This window comes from Miniopterus natalensis, chromosome 3 (assembly GCF_054644295.1).
Source record: "Miniopterus natalensis isolate mMinNat1 chromosome 3, mMinNat1.hap1, whole genome shotgun sequence".
Taxonomy (NCBI): domain Eukaryota; kingdom Metazoa; phylum Chordata; class Mammalia; order Chiroptera; family Miniopteridae; genus Miniopterus; species Miniopterus natalensis.
Genome location: NC_142083.1, coordinates 29,298,627 through 29,322,345, shown reverse-complemented (window position 1 = coordinate 29,322,345; position 23,719 = coordinate 29,298,627). Strand labels below are relative to the sequence as shown.

The window sequence follows — 23,719 nt, the reverse complement described above, 5'->3', positions numbered from 1 at the left end:
GGTGTGTGTGTGTATGGATGTATATACGTGTGTAATGTCTTTCTGTGACTATCTGTTTAATTTCTTGCTGCAGCTGCTTTAGGGCCACTCCATGAACAACCAAATCTCTCTAGACGCTGTTTATATCAGGGGTGTCAAATATATCTTTATATCAAGGGTGACTGTATGCGTCAGATATGTGTGACTCTCTACTCCCACATTATAAACACATTTATTTCAGTATTTTTTCCCTCTAACCTGAGACTTAGCCTAGCACTCTTTCCCAAAGAAGTGCTCCAGACAGGCACTGGGAATGAATCACAGCTGGCACTTGAAATGGAGCCTATCTGCCAACCCGTTTATAGGCATAACTTGCTTTTACCCCACAGTGGTACTCAGCGCTGCATCTACTTGAGTTCATGAGCCGTAACACAACCTTCATACGGCTCTGTTCCTTGGACTCCCTACCAGTGTTGTAGAGCAGGATACAGGATGGATTAGCTGACATTAGTTTGCTCTTAAAAGGACTGACTCTTGCTGAGCTTTGCCAGTATTTACCAATCCAAAGGTCCTCCAGCTTGAAGACTAGTGATCAGAGTCAGCCTCAAATGAAAGACCAAATGTATAAAAATAACATTAACAGACTCTAGAGATAAACTGGAAGAGGCTCCCCAGACTCTTTTTGAGGCATGGCTACATCATTAAAAGAAGAGTTCACCCACTGCCCCCTAGATCATTGAAACACATCAAAAACATGACCAAAGGAAAAAAATCTCTTTTATACCCCATGTTTCTTCTTGATTATCTTTGGAGTCTGATTATTCTGAGGATCCTTAGGTCTTTATAAAACTGAAAAAGAAAAATGTTTTCTATAACATACATCTGGAAGTTTTAATTTTAGATGGATAGTTTTACATATTGGTGCCAGTATTTTCGAGCTCCATTTTGTTCTGGTTCTAGAGTCTTCCTCTTTTTTCTATCTCTCTTTCCTTTTTGACTTTGAAATTGTTTTAGATCTTTAAAAAGCTATTCACCAGATTTTCTTTATTTTGTCTCAAATTGCTTTTATCAAGTATTTTCTTTGTTCTTTCTTGTTTCTCTGTTCATTGTTTCTTTGTTCCTTTTTTCTTCTTTCCATTTGTTTTTTTACTTTCCTCCCCCAACCCACTACAATCAAGCACGCATTTATATTTTCCATTAAGTACATAGTTTCCCCTAATCTCTATAAACATTATGTGAAAGTAGTAAGTTAACAAATACATTAAGACCCCAATGAACTGTCCTAATACAAGTAGAAATGGCAGAGATAATTCCCAGAGCCTAATTGTTATTTTAATATGTTTTTCATATGTACATTTTAATATAAGCTTTTATGATATTTTTTAGTCACACTATTTCAGACAAAACAATGGAGGTATTTTGTGAAGATCAAATTCAGGCTGGGTTATTTCGACATGTAGCTGCCCTTTTCCGTAAGGCCCCTTCAGGAACACCCAGCATCTCCTCTCGGAATGAGACCACACCCTGACCTGCCTCCTCCTGTTTTTGGTCTTCTCTTTCTAAATCATAATTTCCTGATGAGTATATTGTTCCTAAATTAGCATCCTCCTACTGGGCCGCAAAAATGAGTGAGGGTCAGGCAAAATTGTGAAATGTGTAAATAGATATTGGATGGCTTAATTAATCAGTAATATGCTGAGAAACTGAACCTGGAAGTAAAACTTATGAATACTGAAAATTAATTTTAATTTCATATGCTACAATGATTAACACTTTCAGGCTGCCGCAATAGGACACTTTTTCAGGGAACTTAAATCATTTTTGTGACATCAATCTTACCCAAAACGGAGTAGTTGAATGCATTAGGAAAATTTGACTCATAAACTACTTTTGTTGGTTGACTCATACCTTGTCGTTTTTATAGGGTAGGTGTTTAGCTTTAAGTCAGACCATTATATAACTAGTCTTAGCTACTATTGCTCACCTTTTTACCTGGTGTGCCCTGGGCCTGTCTTGAAGAAACTGACCTTTTTTTTTTTAAAGCTAAAAATCAAATCAACTACAGAAGATATCAAAACTTTTTATCTAACAGTAAATTAAAAGTTAAAGTCAGGTGATTTACCTTAAACTTGGATGGGAAATCAACCCTATCTCAAAAAGTTTGGATTAAACAATATCCTAGATGTTTTTGTTTGCTAAGACTTGTCTCCATTAAGCTTCTCCCTTGCTAGTCATTCCTATAAACTATTCCTGTTAAATGGCAATTGTTCTAAGCATCATGTCAGGAAAAGCTCTTAGATGTCTTATTGGTCAGATTGTTCAGATAATTCCTCCATTTTCTATTCGTATTTGGCATTAATTTGACAATAGCTTTTCCTTTTGTGGGTATTTTCCTTTTTCTTCTAAAAAGAACGCGGTCTGTTCTGTCCATTTCCTCCTTCCCAGCTCTGCGCCCGTGCTGGGAATTGACTTCTGTGTTAAGTGCCTGTAAGAAGCTGGTCTTTACGGTTCCCCGAACATCTGGCTTTTGTGTGAAGTTACAACAATTGAAATGGGCTCTTTGGTACTTGGCACTTTTTCAAAATGTTTTCAATTTTCTAATACTGACTATATTTCTGACTTTAGAGACCAGTAAGCACATGAATGAGATTAATTTTTCATAAGTGATTTTCATATGCACAGCTCAGAGGTCTTCAGAGAAAAACAATATAAATCTCATATTCTAAGTATAATTTTTACATGGCTCCCTACTGTAAACCTGGGTAAAGTCTAAAACCTTTTTTAAAGATTTGTATAGTATATAAATTGAAGGTTGAAGATTGACTAGTCATTAATTTATAATTTGTTTGTTGATTGGAATTCTTTCTCGGGTGCTTGGCCCTCAGCCAGTAGCTATGCGTACACAGGTGACCTAGGCCGAGGCTTTAAGGAGTGAGCTATCTACAGGAAAAAGACATGCTTACAGGATATTAGCAGGCCCACATTCTCTGTTCTCTTTCTTTTAAATTTGTATCAGAGAAGCACAAATTGTCTCTGCCCTGAGTCACTTCTATCCCTGGGAAAAACATTGATTTATTAGACCGGTGAAGAATTTGACATTCATTTGTTCAGCCTTCCAGTTGAGTAAAGTTGCACACGAGAATGATGTTCGCACGTGACCATGTTCTCTCTGCTCTCATTTCTCACTCTCACGACCTCCCCTCTCAGTGGCCAAGCCCTGAGCACACGTGGTCTTACTCTCTTCATCTTCACTCTTCTGGCTCAGACAGGCAAGAGGGACATTTCACTGTATCATATCACGAATGCGTAGGAGACCTGAGCAAGCAGCTTCCTCTTGCTGCTGTGTCTTAGGACGAAGACTTGAGAGGGAGCATTCGAAAGCCTGATCCTGGCTAAAGGTCTCTGCTCTGACACTATAGTTCTTACAGTTTCAAGCTGTCAAACTCACAAGACACAGGTTTTCACTTAATACCATCTTTGCTTAGCTTGATAGAATAATACAGGGCAAGAGAGTCACCAGGTAAAGCATCTTCATGTCATGAGGTGGCCCAGCACCTCCCAAAAATGCAGCTTCTTTTGCTCCCACATATATACTGTATGGCTGCTGTGGACAAGAGCTAAGTGCATGGGTGTCACCTTAACACAGAAGTTGTGTCATTCTTCCCATCTGACCCTGCCCAGCTGCTGTAGTTGTAGAAGCCCAGGCCTCCACACCACACCATAGCTCCCCTGCCCAGGTATCAGCATTCAGATGGGTCCAGCATCCCACATTTGTCTTTACTCTGCTGTGTCCAGACTCTGAGATGATTCTCCCAGGCAGTTCTGGGTTAGCTCAGACCGAATCTTAACCTTTTACTCACAATGTCCAACCCAGGTGTATCAACAACAAAGGTGATATTTTGATCCTTATGTGATTATTTTGTATATTTACCATTTTCTGAACACTCATCACTTCTGGAGATCTCTGAGGAGCCAGTCACACTCCTTTTTCTCTGAGCTCAGGACAGTTGAGACACATCAGCTGCACCCATTGACACACATGGACCAGTGTATGCCAGAGGTTTTCATTTCACCAGTCAGGTACATAAATTGTCTTCCCATGGAGACATCTAAAGAGTTACTATTAGCAACCTGGGAGTGGGATCAAAAGTCTTCTTACAAACATCAAGACAAAGAAACAGGAGAGCTCTATTTTAAGAGTAGGTTTAATGCTATAATAGAGGATCATCCAAAGTATAGTGAAATTCCAAATAAAGGCTTGTTCAAGAATGCCTGAAAGAGACTTGCTCCCTACTATAGTTAGAATTTGAGCTGAGATGTGAAGGATGGGTTAGAATGTTTTAATGGGATGGTCAGGAAAAAGGCATTTCATGTAAGGGTTTAGTAGGTGCCAAGGGGGAGCTGAGCAATATCATAGAGACTGGGGACTTTACCCTAAAATTCATACTTGTAGTATTATTAAATCAGTACTTTTCCTCACTCATAGTAACTAATTGATTTACTTAGATTTTTTTTAAGCCTTTGAAATTGCACATAAAGATAGATACTCTGTTTTTACTGAGGAATTCTGCTGAGATCTCAAAATCCTTTAAGCTGTTCTCTCACTCATGAAGTATTTCTTGAGTGCCTACTATGTGTCAGACACTGTTCTTTTTATAAACACAAGGAATGCAGCAGTGAACAGGACAGGCAAGGTCCCTGCTCACATAGACCTTACATTCTAGAGCTGAACTGTCCGGTGAAGTTGCCACCAGCCACATGTGGCTATCGAGCACTTGAAAAGTGTCTAGTCCCAATAGAGACACACTAGAAAAGTGATATGCACACTGAATTGCAAAGACTCTGTGTGAAAGAAAAGAATGTAAGGTTTCTCATTAATATTTTTAATATTGATTACATGTTGAAATGATGCTTTAGTGGTACTGGGTTAAATAAAGTGTACAATTAAATATACAATTAAAATGAATTTTAATTGTTTATATTATTTTTCTACTGTGGCTACTAAAAAATTTATAGCCATACAGGTGGCTTTCATTCCCATGGACAGTGCTGCTCCCCAGAGAGAGAAAAGTCAGAACGTTAACTTGGTTCACAAATAAGTGAATGCCATGGTTTTCCACAGTGATAGTGCTATGCAGAGACTAATGCCCTGTGATGCAAAGGAGAGCAGAGGGACCATGTTACATCAATCAGCCAGGGGAGGCTTTTCTGCAAAGCAGTTGCTGCTGACATGCAGATGATAGGCAGGAGCCCGCCAGGTGAATTTCTGTGGGACGAATAGCGCTGTAGATAGAGAAGCACGAAGGGGCCAAAGAATGGCTGGTCGTCTTCAAAAACAGGCATCCAGTGGGCTTAACTGAGTCAGAGGGAGAGTCGGAAAAGAAGGCAGAGGAGCTTGCGGACCTGGACATGAGATGGGCTTTATTCAAAGTGCAATAGGAAACCACAGATGGGTTCCTAGGAGAATGGCGTGAACTGATACACATTTTTAGAAAGACGATTCTATCTGCTTTAAGGAAAACCAGACGAAAATGGGCGAGAATGGAAGCTGGGAGACCAGAGGCACATCAGCAGTGCTGGCAAAAGATACTGGAGGCTCGAACTGGGAGGAGCAGGGGTGATGTAGGAGTGGATGGATGTTGAAAACACACTTTCACCTTCCAGCTTTCAGAGTCCTGGTGCGGGTTTGGATATGAGAAGGGAGGAAGGGAGTGGATGAGGGGACACTCCTGGCTTTCTGGCTTGAGATGTAGGTGGTGGTGCCACTCACCAAGAGAGGGAAATTAAGGGAAGAACGGGTTGGGGGGAGGAATAGGTATTATGTTTTGCCCATGTTAAGACGGAGATTCCTATTAGAAAGTTAGGAATTGTCTATGTAAGTTTAGAGTTTGGTATAGAAGTCAGGACAAGAGAGAAATTTGGGAGGCGGTTCATGCTTCTTTAAGCCATCACCTTAATTTTGTGGCTAAAGGCCTAGATTGTGGTATTTTTCTATATTGTTAGCTTATTACTAAAACGTCCTTTTCAGTTGGATTCTAAGTTCAGTTGGATTCCATAGGCTTTTACCCAAAGGTTGATGATGTTAATGTTTTCTAGAGTGAAAATAAATAACACAGCCATGAGGCAAGGTCAGAAAAGTACATACAGAAAGTTCCAGTGTGAATAGTGGACAGGAGTTCAAGAGGCTGCTTAAGGCTTTCAAAAGGGGCCTCTGGGCAAATGAGAAGCCACCAAACTGGCCAACTCCTCTCTAGGCTAAAGCTTTGCTGGACAGGCCTCTGTCTTTCTCTCCGTTTTTGCTTTTTGCAGGCTGTTGGAGATAAACTAAAAGCATCATTGTTAATGTTGTTTTTCAAAGAATGGAAAAAAAGGAAGCATTATAAGCAGGAAATCATAAAAAGTGGGGGAAATTGCTTTATTGGCCCTTGGCTGGAGTCTACAGATTAGAGAATTATACGGGAAAGCATTAAATGGGGGCACGATAGATATGAGTTTGATTTTATTAGTCTTAGCTGAGAAATGAAACTCTTTTTGAAAGCTCTGAGAACCTCTAGGGCCCGAGTCGAGAAGTGATGTAGCATAAAGCCAGACCAGTCTGATGAAGCTCCAGCTAGCCTTGGAAAGAGGAGAAGACGCAGCAGCTTCATAGCCAGAGAAAAGCAAGCGTGCTTTGTGCAAAACACTGATTTGCATGGCCCGTTGCCCATCCTGTAAACCCAAGGCACAGCTCTTTTAGGCGACAAGGCCCTTAGGAAAAATGGCAATTAGATGAGCCAAGATTTCAGCAGTCAGTCTCCAGCTGAGGCAAGCATTGTTCATCCCTGCTGCTCAACAGCCACTTTGGGACCATGATGACACCAGGAGAGGGCTATATAGCCTGACACTATTGCTATCCCTTGATTGTGATATCTGCAGCTGCGAAGCAGTCAGTTCGCAAACATTCGCTGAGGGCCTGCAGAGCCTCAGCCTGTGGTACAAGCTGAAGAGCACGTGTCTGCACAGGCTGCGTTCCTCTCGCAGCCAGGCCAGCTACCGTCGCCGAGGTCCTTACAAAATATCTCGTTCAGGGAAGAGTCTTGGAGTTGGGGTGACAAAAAAATCAATCTACTTAACAGCAACATTTTAAATGTCACATTGGCTCATTTATTAAATATGCTAAAGCTCAGCACTTTATTTAGTCCAGTTTTTCCCTTTCTACTCTCCCCCCTTTTTTTAACATGTAAGATATCACTTTAGTTTTAAAAGGGGGGAGGTGATGTAAGATACAAGTGAAATGAAATCTGACAAATTCTAATATAATAAAAACACTAATACAAAAATCATTACCCTCAGTACGTGAGGTCTATCTTCACGCATAATGAATATGAAAAGCAAAATTAGGAAGTATAATGCCACAGTTCTCATCAAGATCATAAAAAGGTTTGGCAGTGGAGGGAGCTGTCTGCATTTTCTTGAGTATTCATAAGAGTGTGTTTCCCTGTCTCTAATTCTTAGAGTATAAAGTTTAGTAACATATGCCCTTTTCACTAACATATAAATAATAACAATAAAGTAAGATGATATTATGCTGTATATAAATGGACCAATTTCTCCCACTCGATATCATATTGGATTAACAAACAAGCAGACAAACAAATGAGCATGTACACAGGCTTGTCATTCCAAAATGCATGAATGCGTACACAAATCACTGTAAACACTTTATGGGAAACATACTTAAAATTTATTTTTGTAGATTGGAAATAAAGGAATAGGCAAAGACATAAAGCAAATGTGAACCAAAGCAATGCAGAAGGAACAATTTTAATGTTAGACAATGTAGAAAATAAAGTTTAAACCCCAGCAGGTGTTGCTGGTACTGATTTGTGAGAGTCCATTGTCAATGTTTATTCCCAACTCCATGTTGTATAACATCACACTGAAATTGGCCATGGTGTGATTATTTACACCAGGGGAATCAGCAAATAATACAAACCAGAGCTTCCCTCCCCACGTAGCATACCTCTGGGTGTGGTTAAAATTGTCCCCAAATGTATATGTTCTAAAGCAATTAAAATATAAAACAACACATTAGAAATGTCATAAAACTTTATTTAAAATATATAATCATATTGCCACATTTTAGTTTACTTATTTGAAATTATATCACTCCAAAAAATTAAGTAATAATACAAGAGAAATTAATGACATAATGTATAAATTTTATAAATGAAATATATAATATATACAAATGTGCAAATAGATATCTCAGTTTAAAAGTGAGAACATTTTAATTAGTAAATAAGCAAGACATGATTGGTTTGAAATGGAGTTATTTTTTTAAGCATCATTAACTGACTTTGTATGATATGAGACTTGTGTCATTTTCCTCTTAAATTTTATATTTTAACTAAATACCAATTTACATTTACTTCCTTGGGCTAAACACTAGATTTAATACTGGAAAATGGCAGCTTAGATGTTCTTGGCATATTTTATAAGTTACTATAAGCTCTACCCAAATTACGAGTCATTAGCTCTCATTGAGATATTAAACACAAACTTAAACTTAATATTTCAATGTTAATTTCATATCTTGAATAAGATATATGTATTGGGAGGTGAGTACTCCTGGACCAGTAGGAAGAAACACATAAGAATGATTTTTCTTTTTTTTTTTTACAAAAGAACAAATATGTTCCATTAAGATTTTTTCTGCATGTCCTTGTCAAAGGAAGAAAAGATTTTCCCTGGCACCTTGATTGCTAGTTGGTCACATGATTATTCCCCAGGAAACACAAGAGGCCCATCTGAAAGTGGGGTGAGAGGATTTCATGTAACTTCCTGCTTAGAATGCAAGATTGCCTGTAACAAGTGCGTCTGATTCTTTCAACATTTAGCATCCAGACAATTTCCTTTCCCTAAATGTCAAGAATGAAACAGAGATGAAAGAAAAATGACAGAAGAGGTGTTTGAAGTTCAGAAAACATTATCCTCATTTGAGTTGACTTGCCGCCATTTGGGGATACCCCGTGGAGAGTATTTATTCGTGCACCTAGGGGAGCAGCCACAATAACCACTTGAATGAATGAAAAGATAGATAATAAATGGCACAAGTGGGCAGAGGGCCGAAAATACACACGCTAAGAAATAATAACATTGTACTGGAGATTTTAGAAAATGAGAAAAGTCAGGAACATGAAATATAAACACTGGAAAAGGTTTAAATATTGGGTGGTTTGTTCACAAAGCACCTGTCCATAGCATCCTTACCACCCCTCCACGGGATGCAGATGTCCTTGCTGTCATTTTACATACAAGGCCAAGGCCAAGGGACTGTTCAAGGTCAAATGATTATTGAAGGTAAAACCACTAGCATGTGGCAGAAGCTGAAAATGAAAATGAACACACGTCTTCTGATGATTATTAATCCAATGGTCATTTCCAAATGCTGTTGTTGCCTCAAGGGAAATTGCCTCAAACAGAAACCAACACATTCTACTGCAGTTCTAACTTGCATTCACTTTCCTTAAAACTTTCTAATTCCTGGTTCTTTTTTACCATCTCCACTCCCACCCTAATTTCATAGCCATTGAGGGGAATGCCAGCGACTGTCCAAATATTCTTGCTGAAGGACCTCACTTAAAAAAAAATCTTTTTCCTCCCTCAGGTTTTCATTTGACTCTTAGTATGATCATATTAGTGAGAAAGACTTTATAGTCCTACCTAGTGCCTAACATCAAATTTTCCTCAAAAAGGCAAAATAAGGTGTCCTCTTTCTCTCTGTCTCTGTCTCTGTCTGTCTGTCTCTCTCATGCCCCAGCCTTTCTGCTCTCCTTCCCCCAGGCAGTTACCTTTGCTTTCATTCCCCTAAGCTCCTAGGGCCCTTCTTTGGCTTCTGTGACCTGCTTCCTGCGTTCACACAGCCCGTCTGGCTCACTTCTTCCATGGCTCACTTCTTCTACTTCTGTGACTTTCTAAATAAACTTACTTTTATATTTGAAAAGCAAAATAAAATGACGTGCAGATCACCTGGTTGCCAGAGAATACTATAAAAATCAAGAACAACTCTAATAATGTAAGAATAAAGTCAGTATTGAGGAGTAATAGGCCTGTTCTACAGGCAGGATTGAGGTGTATAAAATGTTGATGACATATTAAAAATAAAAAATGAAATAATTGTGTAGAATAATGAGACAGAAAAAAGCAGAAGTCTGTGGAAACTAGTGGGTTTGGAGTCCTTTTGGGGGGGGAGAGGGACGTGCAAAAAGGTGTCTAAAAATTTCCAGGAAGCCACCCATTGAGTATACCTGCAACCAACTTTGCCAGGCACTAAGGAGAAAAAAATGCTCATAAGAAAACCACACTCACAAATTCTGCCCTTAGGAAACTTACAGTCTGGCAGGTTCAAAGCAATTTCACTTCACTTTATGTAATTGTAAAAATGCCTCTATAAAAGCAAAGCCTAGATGAAAACATTTGTCAATATCATTTACTCGCTTTAATGCACTCGAGCTTTGTACAGAGTAATTTCGTTAAATACCTACCAGTAGGAGACAAGTAGATCAAAGTGGACGATGTCTACCCACCTAATGCCCTTCTCCTGGTCCGTGTGGATTGTGTTGATTGCTTGTGTCAACACTGAGTCCGCAGTGAGTTCCGAGTGGCCCTGCGGTCTCCCCACGTTGCCCTTTCTTTTCAGTTCCTTCCTCGCTTCTGCTTCTCTCTGCCTTGTTCTTTCTTTTTTCCATCTTCTTTCCTTTCCTGTTCCTCCTCAGGAGCCCTTGAAGGAATGTTTTCATCTTTCTGGGTCTGACTCACAGCCTGGCCCATAAGCAATGAGGGGACCAGAACAGGTACCCAGGACTCTTCTGGCATCAGTGAGCAGAAAGAATTTATTCCATCAGGGGAAAGCCTTTGTCACTGATGGCTTTGAATTCATGCAAAGGACTTCCCAGTCACAACACATGGGCTTACTGGTTGGTTTTGCTCCTCTGATGGAGCTGGGGGAGACGGACAAGCCAAGCTAATATCCCAGAGATGGTCAGGGCTGGGGTGCTCAGAGAAGGTCTAATTGAAAGGTACCATTGCTGAAATTTCTTTTCTAATATTCTGTCTGTGGCTTTCCAATAATAATAGCAGTAGTTGTCATAGTAGTAGCGATAGTAGTAGTAGTGCTAGTAATAAAAATAGCTACTGTCTGTTGAGCACTGACTGCGTGTCAGGCATTGATCCGTGTGCATTAACTCATTTAAACCTCCCAATAACCTAATGAGGTAAAAAGTATTATTGTCCTCATTTGACAGCCCGGAAAACTGGGGCATGGAGTGTAAGGGGCTAGCCCAAACAAATACAGATTGCCTAGTATAACACTATCTCCCTGCAAGAGAACAGTCTCTTTCCCAAAAAGATTCTAAAGGGGAGCCTCATTTGCTTCTAAACATGAGCCCTGTCATTTCCAGATTGCTAACATTCTTAAACCTGAGACCAGGGGGTGCCTTTGAATGAATCTGAGCTTCATTCAACTCTCAGCCCAAAGTCTCCCCCTCCGAGGGCCTCCCTGACTACCTCTTTGTCATCTCTCTGTCCTTTAACTGTGCTTGGTTTTAATTCTTAATCTCTTGGACCATGATAACAAAATACCATCGACTGGGTGGGGTGGTTTAACAGACATTTATTGTCTCACAGTTCTGGAGACTGAAAGGCCAAGATCAGAGCACCTGCATGGTTCTAGTGAGAGCCCTCTTCCCAGCTTTCAGGTGACTGCCACCTTACTGTTCACTCACATGGCCCGTCCTTGGTGAATGTTCATGGAGAGAGACAGAGAGAGAGAGATTCCACTTCTTATAAGGCCGCCAGACCACCAATCCTACCGAATTAAGACCTCACCCTTATGACCTCATTTAATCCTAAAAGCTCCATCACCAGATATAGTCACACTCAGGTTTAGGGCTTCCACATATGAATTTGGGCAGCACAGTTTAGTCAATAGCACTAACCCAGTTAATATTTTAATATTTAACACACATTAATGGTTTATTGTGTGTCTTCCCCACCTGCCTCCACAGACCCTGCCTCATGCACAATAGGTGCTCAGTAAATATTTGTTGGATGAATAAAGATTGAAAGGATCCTCTTCTTTCTTGTATACTGAAAAATATGTGTGGCCTAAACAAGGGAGAGGAAGAACCTACCTCACGTGATCTCCCAAACCCAAGGAGCCACTCTTAGCTTCTCAGTAATTGATGGTCCCTTCTACTGACACTCTAGGCACCCTGCATGTCACCTTTCAGAGCCCCTCCCGGGAGGGAGCAGAAGCAGGTGGCTGTGCACGCCAGACTGCCACCTGCGGGGCACACCTGAGGCTGGGGGCGTGGCTTCTATTGGTGCCAGAGGGTGGGAATGGAAGAGCAGGTGGAGAGAGCAGGTTTTCAGGTGAGGAGTGACTCCTCCCTGGCCATTTCACCCATCCCCCACTCCAGGAACCTGCCTTCTGCCAATTAACATTGGCCCCACCTGCAGGGACCAACCTCAGTGCTCTTCTTGCTTCGCATGTTGTGGACCTAGGAACATCCATTTGGAAATTCATTTCAAAATGTGTATGCTCAGGTTCTAGGGGTAACTTCGCCCATGCATAGTACCTCTTGACTGAGGCCTCCATGTGGAAGAGACCGTTTGGCAGTAAAACTGGATATTTCTTAGGAAGGAAATCCTAGGTTTTGTGGAAATCCTAGAGCTTTCCTGCTACCTGTCCGAGAGATGTTGGCACATGGCTTAGGTAACAGCCAAAATCTACTCTGATATTCCCCAAGAAGCCTATCAAAGACTCAGGAGCCATGTTTATATGATTGGATCTACTAGTCACAGCTTACATTTATATATAAATATTGGTATTAATGTTAACTACCTAATTTTATTTTCCTGATAATAAAAGGTTGACATTCCATGAGGGTAGGGACCTCGTCTTCATTCTCTTGAGGCCAGCACAAGTAATAAATACTTGCTAATTGGATGAATGATCCTAAATCATTATATGAAGTGATGGTATTTTATCGCCATTTTATAAATGAGAAAAATTAGTATATCAAGTTTATGCATAGTTTTGGGGAAATCTTTTTCTTTTTTTAAAATATATCTTTATTGATTTCAGAAAGAGGAAAGGAGAGGGAGAGAGAGAGAAACATCAATGATGAGAGAGTCATTGATCGAGCCCACAACCCGGGCATGTGCCCCGACTGGGAATCGAACCCCGATGGCCTGGATCCTAGGTCGACGCTCAACCGCTGAGCCACACCCAGCCAGGCAGAAATCTTAAAATGAAACCAACATGTCATGATTCATAGAAACTCTGGTTGTTAGCAAGGATCCCACCTGAATGTCAGTTTCACAAAGATAGATTATTTGTTTTGTTTCATTAAATTCCAAGAACCTAGGACAAAGCCTAACATATATTAAATGCTTAATAAACATTTGAATGAACTGAAAGAATGAATAAAAATATTTGAGGTTTAACTCAAAATGTGCCTCATGGGACACTTCCACATCTTCACTGACGTCTCTCAGTATTTATTGGAATATGTTCCCTAGTGTTTTAGGTATGCTACTCCCATATTTTGTTAGTTCTAAACATTGAAAGCTATTTTTTATACTTGGAATATTTCACAATATTTTGCAATTTTTTGCAATAGAATAATTCAGGTCATATTAATAAGGAATGTTCAACAAGAACAGGACTGAAGACAATCATAAGAGGTTTGATCAAGCTGAGGAGAAATTCTAGTTATGAAACCAGGTATGGGTCTTTTCATCTGTGTTGTTACTCAGACCCCCTTTCTGTTGGTCCTCAGCTGTATCATGTGAGAGTTTGTGAAGTGCCTTCCTGAAATCCCATCTGACCCAGCCCTGTGGCAAGCTGCTGGCCCGACAGCCATGTCACTAGTCCTAGCTGATGATCACACAGCACCAACCTGAGCCAGGCTCTGTTCTAAGTCCTTTATATGTATTAACTTATTCAGTCCTTCCAACACCCTGTGCTGTTAGTATGTCCACAGACAACCATCAGCTCGAAGGAAAGGTTAACTTGCCCAGGGTCACACAGCTAGGAAGTGGTAGCCCCAACTCAGAGCCCAGCAGCCGAGCCCCAGGGCTGACACGTTACCCCCGGCTGTGCAGCCCGAGGCCCACCCACGAGTCCCGGTGAGTCACGCTGGCCTCCCAGAGCCCCAGTCACCCTCTTGTGCTCAAAAACCATCTGCTAATTAGTCAACTCCGAAATGTTTTCAGGACCAAGACCAAAATCACCTGAAATACAGCTTCAGGCAGAGCCTTGTCCCCCATTTAGGAGAGCCTAAGATTTCCTCAAGTGGGGTCCCTGGTCAACAGCCCCGTTCCCACAGCCTGAGTCACCTTCTCAGCTTTTCCCAGTTCCCTGGAAGGTGTCCTGCACCCAGGATTTCTGTTCTTTTTGTTACTTCCATCCACAGATCTCTCCTCTAACACACTCCTCTCGCACCTTGAGAATTTCCCCGTGGTTGTCTGTGTCCTTGATGTACACAGTGGTGTTGGACCAGAGCCCCCCACCTGTGCTATTAGCCAGACTGTGCGAAAATATGTAGATCTATGAGGCGTGCTGTTCTTTGTCACCTCCCTGTCCTTTCTCCTACTAATGAACATATCTTCACCGTTTCTTGTTATTTTCTCTTTCTGCACAAAGCCCTCCATTTTTTCCATTTATCTGAACATCTTTTCTCCTCTGTACCACATTTTCAGCTTTGAGCTCTTGTGATCAGATTGGAAATTACATTGCTGAGCAGACGCAGGCTTTCTAGGATTGTAAAGCGCAGCCCATCCTCATGGAGAGCCCAGCCCCAAGCACCGTGCTCGGAGCCAAGAGATTGGGGTTTTCTTTTTCTCTCTCATTGGTGCAACTCTCAACTGGAAGCAGAGAAGGAAAGTGCTCTTCTGTCCCCCAAGTCCATGTCTGACACTTCATAGCCTCTGCCTGTGTGTCCCAGGGCCTTTCACCCTTTGCTGCATGTGACTCACTAGCAGTGGCAGGCAGATGGCTGCTCCATCATGTTGCCTTTTAAGAAGCTGACACCCTCCTGGCTGGCCAGACACACATCAAAGTCCCTTATACCTACCACTGTCACCTGCGTGTACCTTGCTGAAAAAGGCTATAGCTCAAGGACAGGAGATGGCCAACTTGCTCTGTAAGGGGCCGATTGTAATTCTTTTAGGCTTCATGGGACATTCAGTTTCTGTAGCAACTACTCCACTCGGGGGCAGAACGAAAGCAGCCGTAGGCAACGAGCAAACCGAGTGTGGCTCTGCTTCTGTGTAACTTTATTAACAAAAACAGGCCTCAGCCTGGATTTTGTCCCATGGGTCCCTCATGTGCCCCTTTCTAGCGTCAGGAAAGAAAAAGAAGGAAATAAGGACCAGACCCAGGGAAGGAGAAAAATGTCGCCCACCCCCCTTCCATGTCCAAAAGAATTTAAATATTTTCTGAGTCCAGTAAATAAATAACCTCCTGTTCCTCGGGAGTGCGAACCTCTTAGATTAATTTTGGGCCAGAATATCTAGCTTTATGTTATCTTGAGCTATTTTCCCACTTTGTTCTATTGCAGAGAGGTAGAGGTCACTTTAAAATGTTTCAGCTTTGCCTTGGATATGTTAAGGGACCGACAGCGCCTCCCGCAGGCCAGGAGGACGGCTGCAGTCACGCACAGAGGTAAATATCTAGGCGTTGGGTCTGGGAAGAGCACCGGCAACCTTGAGAGATCTGCTTTTTTATTTTATTGATGAGCTTCCTTGCACAGCCCTGCAGTCTTTCCAATGGTTGTTGTGAGTGCAGCATTTTCTCCCCTGCTAGAATCTCAGTCTAATGTTCTCGCCATTGTTTGGAAAAACAAAAGCTGGAGGGCGTAAAAAAATAATTTCATAGGAATTCTTTTCATGTTGTCTGTTAAAAGCAAATAAATGTACCTCATTAAATTATTGTGTAAATGTATTTTCATTCCCTGGGCAAATAGTAACCCAATGACAGGCACATTTGTGCGTGTGTGTGTGTGTGTGTATGTGTGAACATATGTATATGCGTGTGCAAATTGGACAGCAGAAGGAAATTAGTTGGGAAGGAAAACATTAAAGTTGATAATGGCAGGCAATCTTTATCATCTATAATGTATACACACAGAGACAGATGCCTAGGGAGTCTTATGGGAGGAGTCAGTGCCTCAACGTTTCAGAGAGACACCAACAGTTGTTGATGGTGTTGATGTAGGAGAGGCCTGAACCAATGCAAACTTGACCTGCTTAGCAATCTTTGCCAAAACTCTGATAGTTTTGAGGACGACAACGTGATAGGTTTACTTAATAATAAGAGGAACTGAACGCCATTCAGACAGCCCCTGGGCCAGAAGCAAGTGCCCAGAAAATTGTCCCTTTCACATGGAGATTAAGTGCTTAGAAACAAATGAGAGCAAATCTTAGCAGCAAACGTCACAAGTGTAGAGGAGAGGGGGCAGTTCTGTCAGCCTCAGAATTTAGGAATGTTACTTTGGGTCCTAGTTCAAATAAAACATAGACGCCTGACCTGACAGAAAAATGGTAACTGGTTTCCCTTCTGTCCATCAGATTCAGCATTTATTGTGACATCCCTTCATTGCCTGTATTATCTCCAGAGAGAGCCACTTGCAGCTGCTAACGAGAAGTCTGCAAAATACTATCAGCTAGTGTGCTTCAGGCAGAAGATAACATAACATTTCACTGTCTGCAGGAATCCAGTGCCTTTCTTTATAAGCTGGATTCTTTAAAATTTTTCATTTACTTGTTAAATTTGAGGACTCCCTTTATAAAGCCTTAACATTGAGTCTACAAATTTATAAACAGGGTGATGATCGTCTATGGAATGCGCCTTCACATGCCTGGGGTGCGAGGGGAGACAGTTTCAGGGCTGGAGATGTGAACTTCACATCCTCTCCAATGTGAAATAATCACAGGGCAAGGAGCATGAAAGAATTGTTCTGCGGAGGAAGGAGGGAGGGCAGAGGGTAGGATCCCGGGGAAGGTTTGCCCTTAAGGCTCAGGATAGGAAAGAAAAGCCTAAGGAGAAAAAGATGGTGTTACTGGGGGAGGTGGTGGTGGGTGGGACATGGGGAAGGGTGAAGACTTGGGAGCACATCTTACTTTGTGCTCTATCTGAGGGAATTTATTGCTTACGCAGTGTGGAAAGTACTTTCACAAATAACACATTGGCAATCCCCAAAACATCGCAGGGAGGTTGCATCATTATAGCAACTTTTAGAGATGAGAAAACAGTCTTGGAAAAATCGTGTGGTTAGAAAGTGCTAGGATCCAAACTCAAACCTTCTGACTCCAAAGCTCACAGCATTTTTCTTCTCTTTGGCCGCCTCCTGCTGCTAGGTGGGAGGCTAGCCTGAGCCAAGAAGAGGATCCTCGGTGAGGGATGAAGGGAGTGGGGTGATGCTCCCTGGAAGTGTGAGCTCATGGAGAATGGCTTGGGGCCAGGAAAGTCAGTTGCAGGATCATCTGATGCCAGGGTGCAGGTCCAGCCAGGTCTGGGAACTTGAAAACAGCCATCGTGGGTAACAGGAGACAGAACTCTTTGGGGGTGATTAAAATTACTGCTGAGGATACAGCTACAGTGAGATAGAAGGAATCCGTAGTAGGCTTGGGTATTTTTGGTGTGGAGTCTCCAGCAGACATCAGTGGAGCAGAAGCTGGAAAAGTAGGTTGCTTGCTAATCAGATCGTGGAGACAAGAATTTAAGAGGCTTTCTGATCAGTCTGTGACTCTCCAGGACAGACCACGCTCCTTCCCATAGACATAGCCCACATCGCATGTTCTGCCCGACAGTGAGACGTTTCCAGGACATTCTGGAACAAACTCAAATTCCCCTGGGTTTCAAGCCCTTTCGTTCCCTTCTCTCTTCTTCCTCCTCGGTTCCCTGTCCCAGGCCTTCACTTCCACCGCACACCCCGCGGCCTCTACATTAGCCCCTTTATACTTTTTTTCCAAATCCTTCTAATGATGCTGCTTTCTCATGTCCGCTTCTGTCCCACTGTGTATTCGGGGAAAGAGGCCACGTGAGCAGTGAGTGCATTTACATTTTTGAGTAAGATATGTCTGTCTATCTTGTAGCATTTGTTCAGGGTCAGTAAACATAGAAATCATTCTTGATTTTCTCCACTGTTGCGTAAACCCACAAGTACGTGCACATAAAAAATGCTATAACCACTTGTTCGCATCATTTCGTCCTTTAAGACAGACAAGGTGATGGGAGCATGGAGGAAGGAGGGAAAATGTAAAAATCGCTGGAGATTCTGCAGAGCAGATGGCCTGAGAGGGCAGTGACCCCAGCCCGGCAGACGGGGCCAGGGCCCGGAGAGGTGCTGGAAGCCGGCGGGGAGGGGCGAGCCTGGGCCGCCTGCCGAAAGTGCTGAGCTGGCCCTCGGAGGCCTCCGAGAGGTTTTCAATGTATCGAGCCATCTCTTCGTTGTAAGTTCCAGGTAGACAAGGATCATCCTTTTAAATAATGGGCAGCCCGTAACACATTAAAGAGAAATGAGTATGTTCTAATTTAGATAGAAAGCCTAAAGGAAAAATAAACTCAGATAAGTAAAAATGAGCAGGAACCATTGTGTTCCACCTGCCGCTTCGTGATTGCCAGCGCCTGCATAAATTTGTGAACGTCACTGCCCACGCCCCTGATGGGTAGTTGTCTGTAACTGGGTGAAAACCGACTCTCCGTTTTTCTGAAGACGTTTCTATGTCAGGCTGCTCTGGTTCTTCGAGGAGCCAGGTTTTCAACCTCGTTGTATTTCTAAAAGGTGAGCGCCACCTTGTGGCTACTGCAAGTATTGCTGAGCAGACGAATGGAGGAAGGTTTTTGGGGGGTGGTTTTTACCATTCTTAACCAGGCTACGAAATTAAATTCTCTTTCAGTTCCTAAAGCATAATAATCACTTAAGAATCCACATGACTTCTGGGAAGTCCCTTTTTTTCCTTTCCATCCTTATACAATTAATTTTTTTTGCAGAATGTTATGGTTTTATTAACACAAATACAATGTGCACACAACCTGTCTACTCACTTCTCGGTGCAGCCTGGCATTGGGGTTGGTGACCGGTGGCCAGCTGGGCTACTCTTGCCACAGTGGCTTTGTGGTTCTTTGAGGAGACGTGAGCAGTCTCAGCACAGGGAGATGAACTGCACATCAGCAGAGCTCCAGGCTCCTCGACGTAGATCAGGAGCCTCCCAAAGCCGCTGGGCAGCATGAGCTTCGTTTTCTTGTGGCTCCTGTAACCAACTCTGGGCATCAAGATCTGGTCCTTGGCTCTCCTGTGCACCCTATCGTCAATGCTTCTGGGTTTCTGCCAGTTACGCTTAATTTTGATGTATCGGTCTGACTGGTGCAGGATGAACTTCTTGGTCCGCTTTTTGACGATCTTGGGTTTCAGGAGGGGTCTGAGGGCGGCCACGGTGCCGAGTAGGAGACGGCTGCCACCTCCGTAGGCAGCGCCGAGGAGGGGGGGTTGGCACATGAGGCCTAATGGGCCCCGTATATAATTTTTATTCGGTATGTATCACTGTCTCTGGTGTGAACTATCCTTATAACAAATAGTGAACACTGTCCTAGCACAGTCCAGGAGTTCCCCTGTACTCTCCAGGCCGCGATGAGCGCCTGGCCCTGGGACACAGGCTAATAGTTTGAAGGAGATACTAACCCTGGTTCTCAGGCTCCAGACTGAGTCCGAGGCGGAACAGAGCTGCACGGAGAAGCCTCTTGGTGGAACTGAATTTAGTCTCATCCTCCATGGGCGTTAAAAAGTGCATTTCTCACCAATAGATTGATGACTAGAATTGGCCTTGATACAAAACGGTCCACGTGCACAGTCAGAGTTTTACCTTCCAGACGCACGGTCACCCTCGTGGCAGTGTTACGATCCCGGCGGGTGATGCTGGATCCTCAAAGTGCTCCTCTTCGGTGAAACGGAGCAAACAGGAACTACACGGGGTACATTTGACGAATGGCATGGTTTCTTGTGGCATTGTCATCATTCCCTTGATTTTATTTTTTTCTTTTCTGTGAAGTTTGTACTTGAAAACTCTTCCAACAATTTAAAATTAGAGGGTCAGATTTAAAAGTTCTTGCACAGCTCGCAAAATGATTCTATTTTGTTGCCTAGAAACAGTGCCTTTAAGTCCCAACTTACATGGGTCCCTATCTGTGGCTTAATTTAGACGTGCTTTCTTCTAATTAAGTTTGGGAAGTGTGGAATATACAAAAAATAGCTGGACTAGGGATCCCCTGTCAGAATCTCACTGATACAAGCCCCTCAGCGCCCCTTCCGTCCTAAGGAGGGAAAACAGTGTCGCCAGCCACAGCCAACTCTCTACTAAGTCCCTGCACTTGAATTTCAAGTACAGCTTTTCATCTCCCATGAACTATGTGTACACATTAAATTTCTTAATTACAGGGTGCGGACTGGATATGTCACTAGAATGGTTTATGATAGCTTTAAAAAAAAAGCCACTCTTCTAAATGCCAAGAAGGCCCTGGGGGTTTCACTAAATTCAGCCTCTACTGAAAACTGAAAAACAGCATCAGTGCCACCTGTCCTTGGCCATGAGACTTCTTTGCGGAAGCTCTAGGAGTGCTTCTTGGTGAAATACCACTCTCGTGGGCATTAAGGAAATGGGCAGGGTCAGAAAAGCTGGAGTTATATTAATAGCCAGTGTTTGCTTAGTGCTGTAAACACTAAACGAATGCCCCAAGTCTCTGGGTATCTGGGGGGAAAGTGTTCTTAAATTTTTGACAGGTGAGCAGGACAGTGAAAACTCATCTGTTCCCCATACTTTTATAACACATACACCACACATCATGCTGGGGAAGGATTTAATTGGTTAGAATGGGGTCCAGGCCTGGGTTTTAGGGCCCCCACAGTGATCCTGCTGTGCTGCCAGGTCTGTGCGAACAAGAACCGTTTCTCACCTGCCAGGAGAGATTAAACGGCCCAGGGTTAGACAGTTGTAGGATAAAACAAAAATTCTAGGCATTGAGGAGTAGAGATGGTTAGGGAGAGAGTCAGACAGGAACCAGTGGGGAGCAATGGGTAATCTAAAATATTAAGAATTCTAACTATGCGGGGAAATGATCTGAACTCGGGGTGGTTGTTGAGGGGCCACCACAGCTCTCCCGCACAATGTGCTTGACTGAGAAAGATCAGAATGGAAGCCCCCAGGCCCTGGGGTTTAGGGAACCCGTTTCCTGAACAGAACGCAGTTGGCCTGGTCCCTGCCTCGAGTTACTTTATCTGCTTTCACCACTCGCAGATGAATTACTCAATTCCACTTTGTTGACACATGGACTTAGTATAAAAAATGAGAATGGAGATAAGGGGCTAGGTTAGTGGTTGGTGAATGAATTGTGAGTACAAATCATCTGGAGAGCTTGTTAAAACTCAAACTTACCAGTCCAACCTGAGACATTTTGGTTCAGCAGGTCTAAAGGGCTTGGAGAAGGGCTGCTTCTGAAATTTTTGAGTTTGTGAGCTAAAAATACAGATGGAGAAGTAGATATCACTGTGCCTAAATATTTAAAAGTTGTAGACCACACTAACGGACCGTTAATTTAAGGAAGCTCCAGACTCCTCCTTCCACAAATCAGCCTATACCTGGAGCCTTAATGTTTAGGAATTAGCCTCTACCTCAGTGTCAACGGGCTGTCCTCCTGCCTTGACAAATACGCCTTCCTAATGGCCTGGAAGGCTGGGTTTAAAGTTAGCATTTCCAAGTCGCTGGGTGTTCAGTGAAGGAGCCTGTGGCCCACCCACTGTTTTCTTTCCATCTGGCTCCATCTGGAACCATGAGGCACTCCTGTGCATGTGTGAGAACATCCCAGGCCACGGGCTTAAGTTTACCATCCACCCTCCCCTCCCCGCCCCAAGCAGCAGCCTCGACCTAGGGAATGGGCAGGGCTGGAGAATGGGCAGAGTGGGCCCTCTGAGTCTCCCAGAGCAGGCCTGCCTTTTGCCCCAAGGGGGATATTGAACTCCGGTGAAAAGATGCTTGAACCCTGACCTTAGGCCTCAACATTGTGGAACACTGATCTTGCAGTACTGGAAAGAGAAGGGAATGTTGGTGGCCATTAGGTCACTATCCCTCCAGAGGCACTGGGGATAGTCAAGGCCACCCAGCTGGGGACACCCGTACTCTTATTACCTGTCCTCCCACCTCCATAACTTCTCCCACCAAATAAACCAAGGAAAAATCCGTTCTCCCCCTACTTCAAACAGTCTTTTAAAAGAAAGTAGGGCCCGGCCGGGCGTGGCTCAGCGGCTGAGCATTGACCTAGGATCCAGGCGATCGGGGTTTGATTCCCGATCAGGGCGCATGCCCGGATTGTGGGTTAGGCAGCCGATCAATGACTCTCTCATCATTGATGTTTCTATCTCTCTCTCTCTCCCTCTCCTTTCCTTTCTCTGAAATCAATAAAGATATATTTAAAAAATAATACTAAAAAAATAAAAGAAAGTAGAAATTTTAATTGACACCTCTCTCCTTAAGATTCATAGGTTTTGAGAATATAAAAATAATAAATCTGAATCAAAGAGAAGATATAATTTCATACTAATACAATAGTTACACCATGTTGACTGTAAGCCGAGAACTTCACACATCACTAAAAATCCATTAGGCCAATGACCACAGAATTAGCTCTTCAGTAAGTGACTTAAAACCTTATTTATTTAAAAGAAATATTGTTTTAGGCAGGCACACCTTCTGGCAAGTGGGGACATCAGAATTGTGCCAGTACTACCTGAGGCCCCAGCAGACGCTTGAGTTGTGTCTAGGGAAGCCTGTGACCACAGCTAGGTAGAGGTGGCCAGCATTGTGCAGCCTCAACCCAGCCTGGGGAGCCTGTGCTCCCTGGGCCGGAGGACAATAGGTGACATTAGTCACTCCTTTTACTGAGTCCCTTAGGCTGCAGTAACTTCCAGATGTGGCCTGAGGGAGGAATGCCACATAAATGATGTGCTGTCACATTAGTGTCTCCTGAGGAGCTGGGGCAGAGAGGGGGGTGCTCATCCCCATGAGCTCCTGTGTAACTGGTCTGCAGTGAGCCCCGGTATCTGTGTTCTTAGAAAACTTCCAAGGAATACAAGTGGGCTACCAGGATTGAGGACCACTGGTTTGAAGAACTGGCTAATATCCAAAATTCTGTGATAATAAAACAAGAGCAGGTAGGTTTTGATGAAAATAAAAAAGAGGAGAAGAGAGGTGAGGAGAATGGTAGGAAAGGGTCAAGGACGCGTTAAATCAGGGTTTCAGGCACCGCTGGCAACGGTGGCAGTGACTCGCGGCAGCGTGGCCCTGACGGATGGGGGAATGGACGACTCGCAGGCACAGACCACTGAACGACTGTTCGGTGCTGTACGAAATCTTAGCTACTTCCCAGCTTTGCCTTGTCCTAACCTAGTCTATATGGAGACCAGAGCGGATTGCTCAGGACCCTGAGAAACTGCCCAGTCCCATGGTCCTCTTTTGGGGTTTTTGACTCCCAAGGGCCAAATAGCGCTGTGCACAGGGCTCTGTCCGCTCGGGAGGCGATGGCGCCCCGGGCCTTCCCCAGCACTCGGGGCAGCGCCCAGCCCCTAACACGTCTTTAAGCCCCAAGGGGGGGTGACGTCCTGACGTCTCCAAATTCTAACAGCCTTATCCTTACAGTTCTTCT

At 43.3% G+C, this 23,719-nt stretch overlaps 1 protein-coding gene and 1 pseudogene across 1 annotated transcript in view; one reads left to right on the top strand and one right to left on the bottom strand.

Annotated features, from left to right (window-relative positions):
* Positions 1-23,719, top strand: part of PDE4D (phosphodiesterase 4D) — an 896,187-nt gene that overhangs the window by 250,883 nt on the left and 621,585 nt on the right. The gene's annotated exons all lie outside the window — the stretch shown is intronic.
* On the bottom strand, positions 1,414-19,800 carry LOC148093451 (large ribosomal subunit protein eL32 pseudogene; annotated as a pseudogene).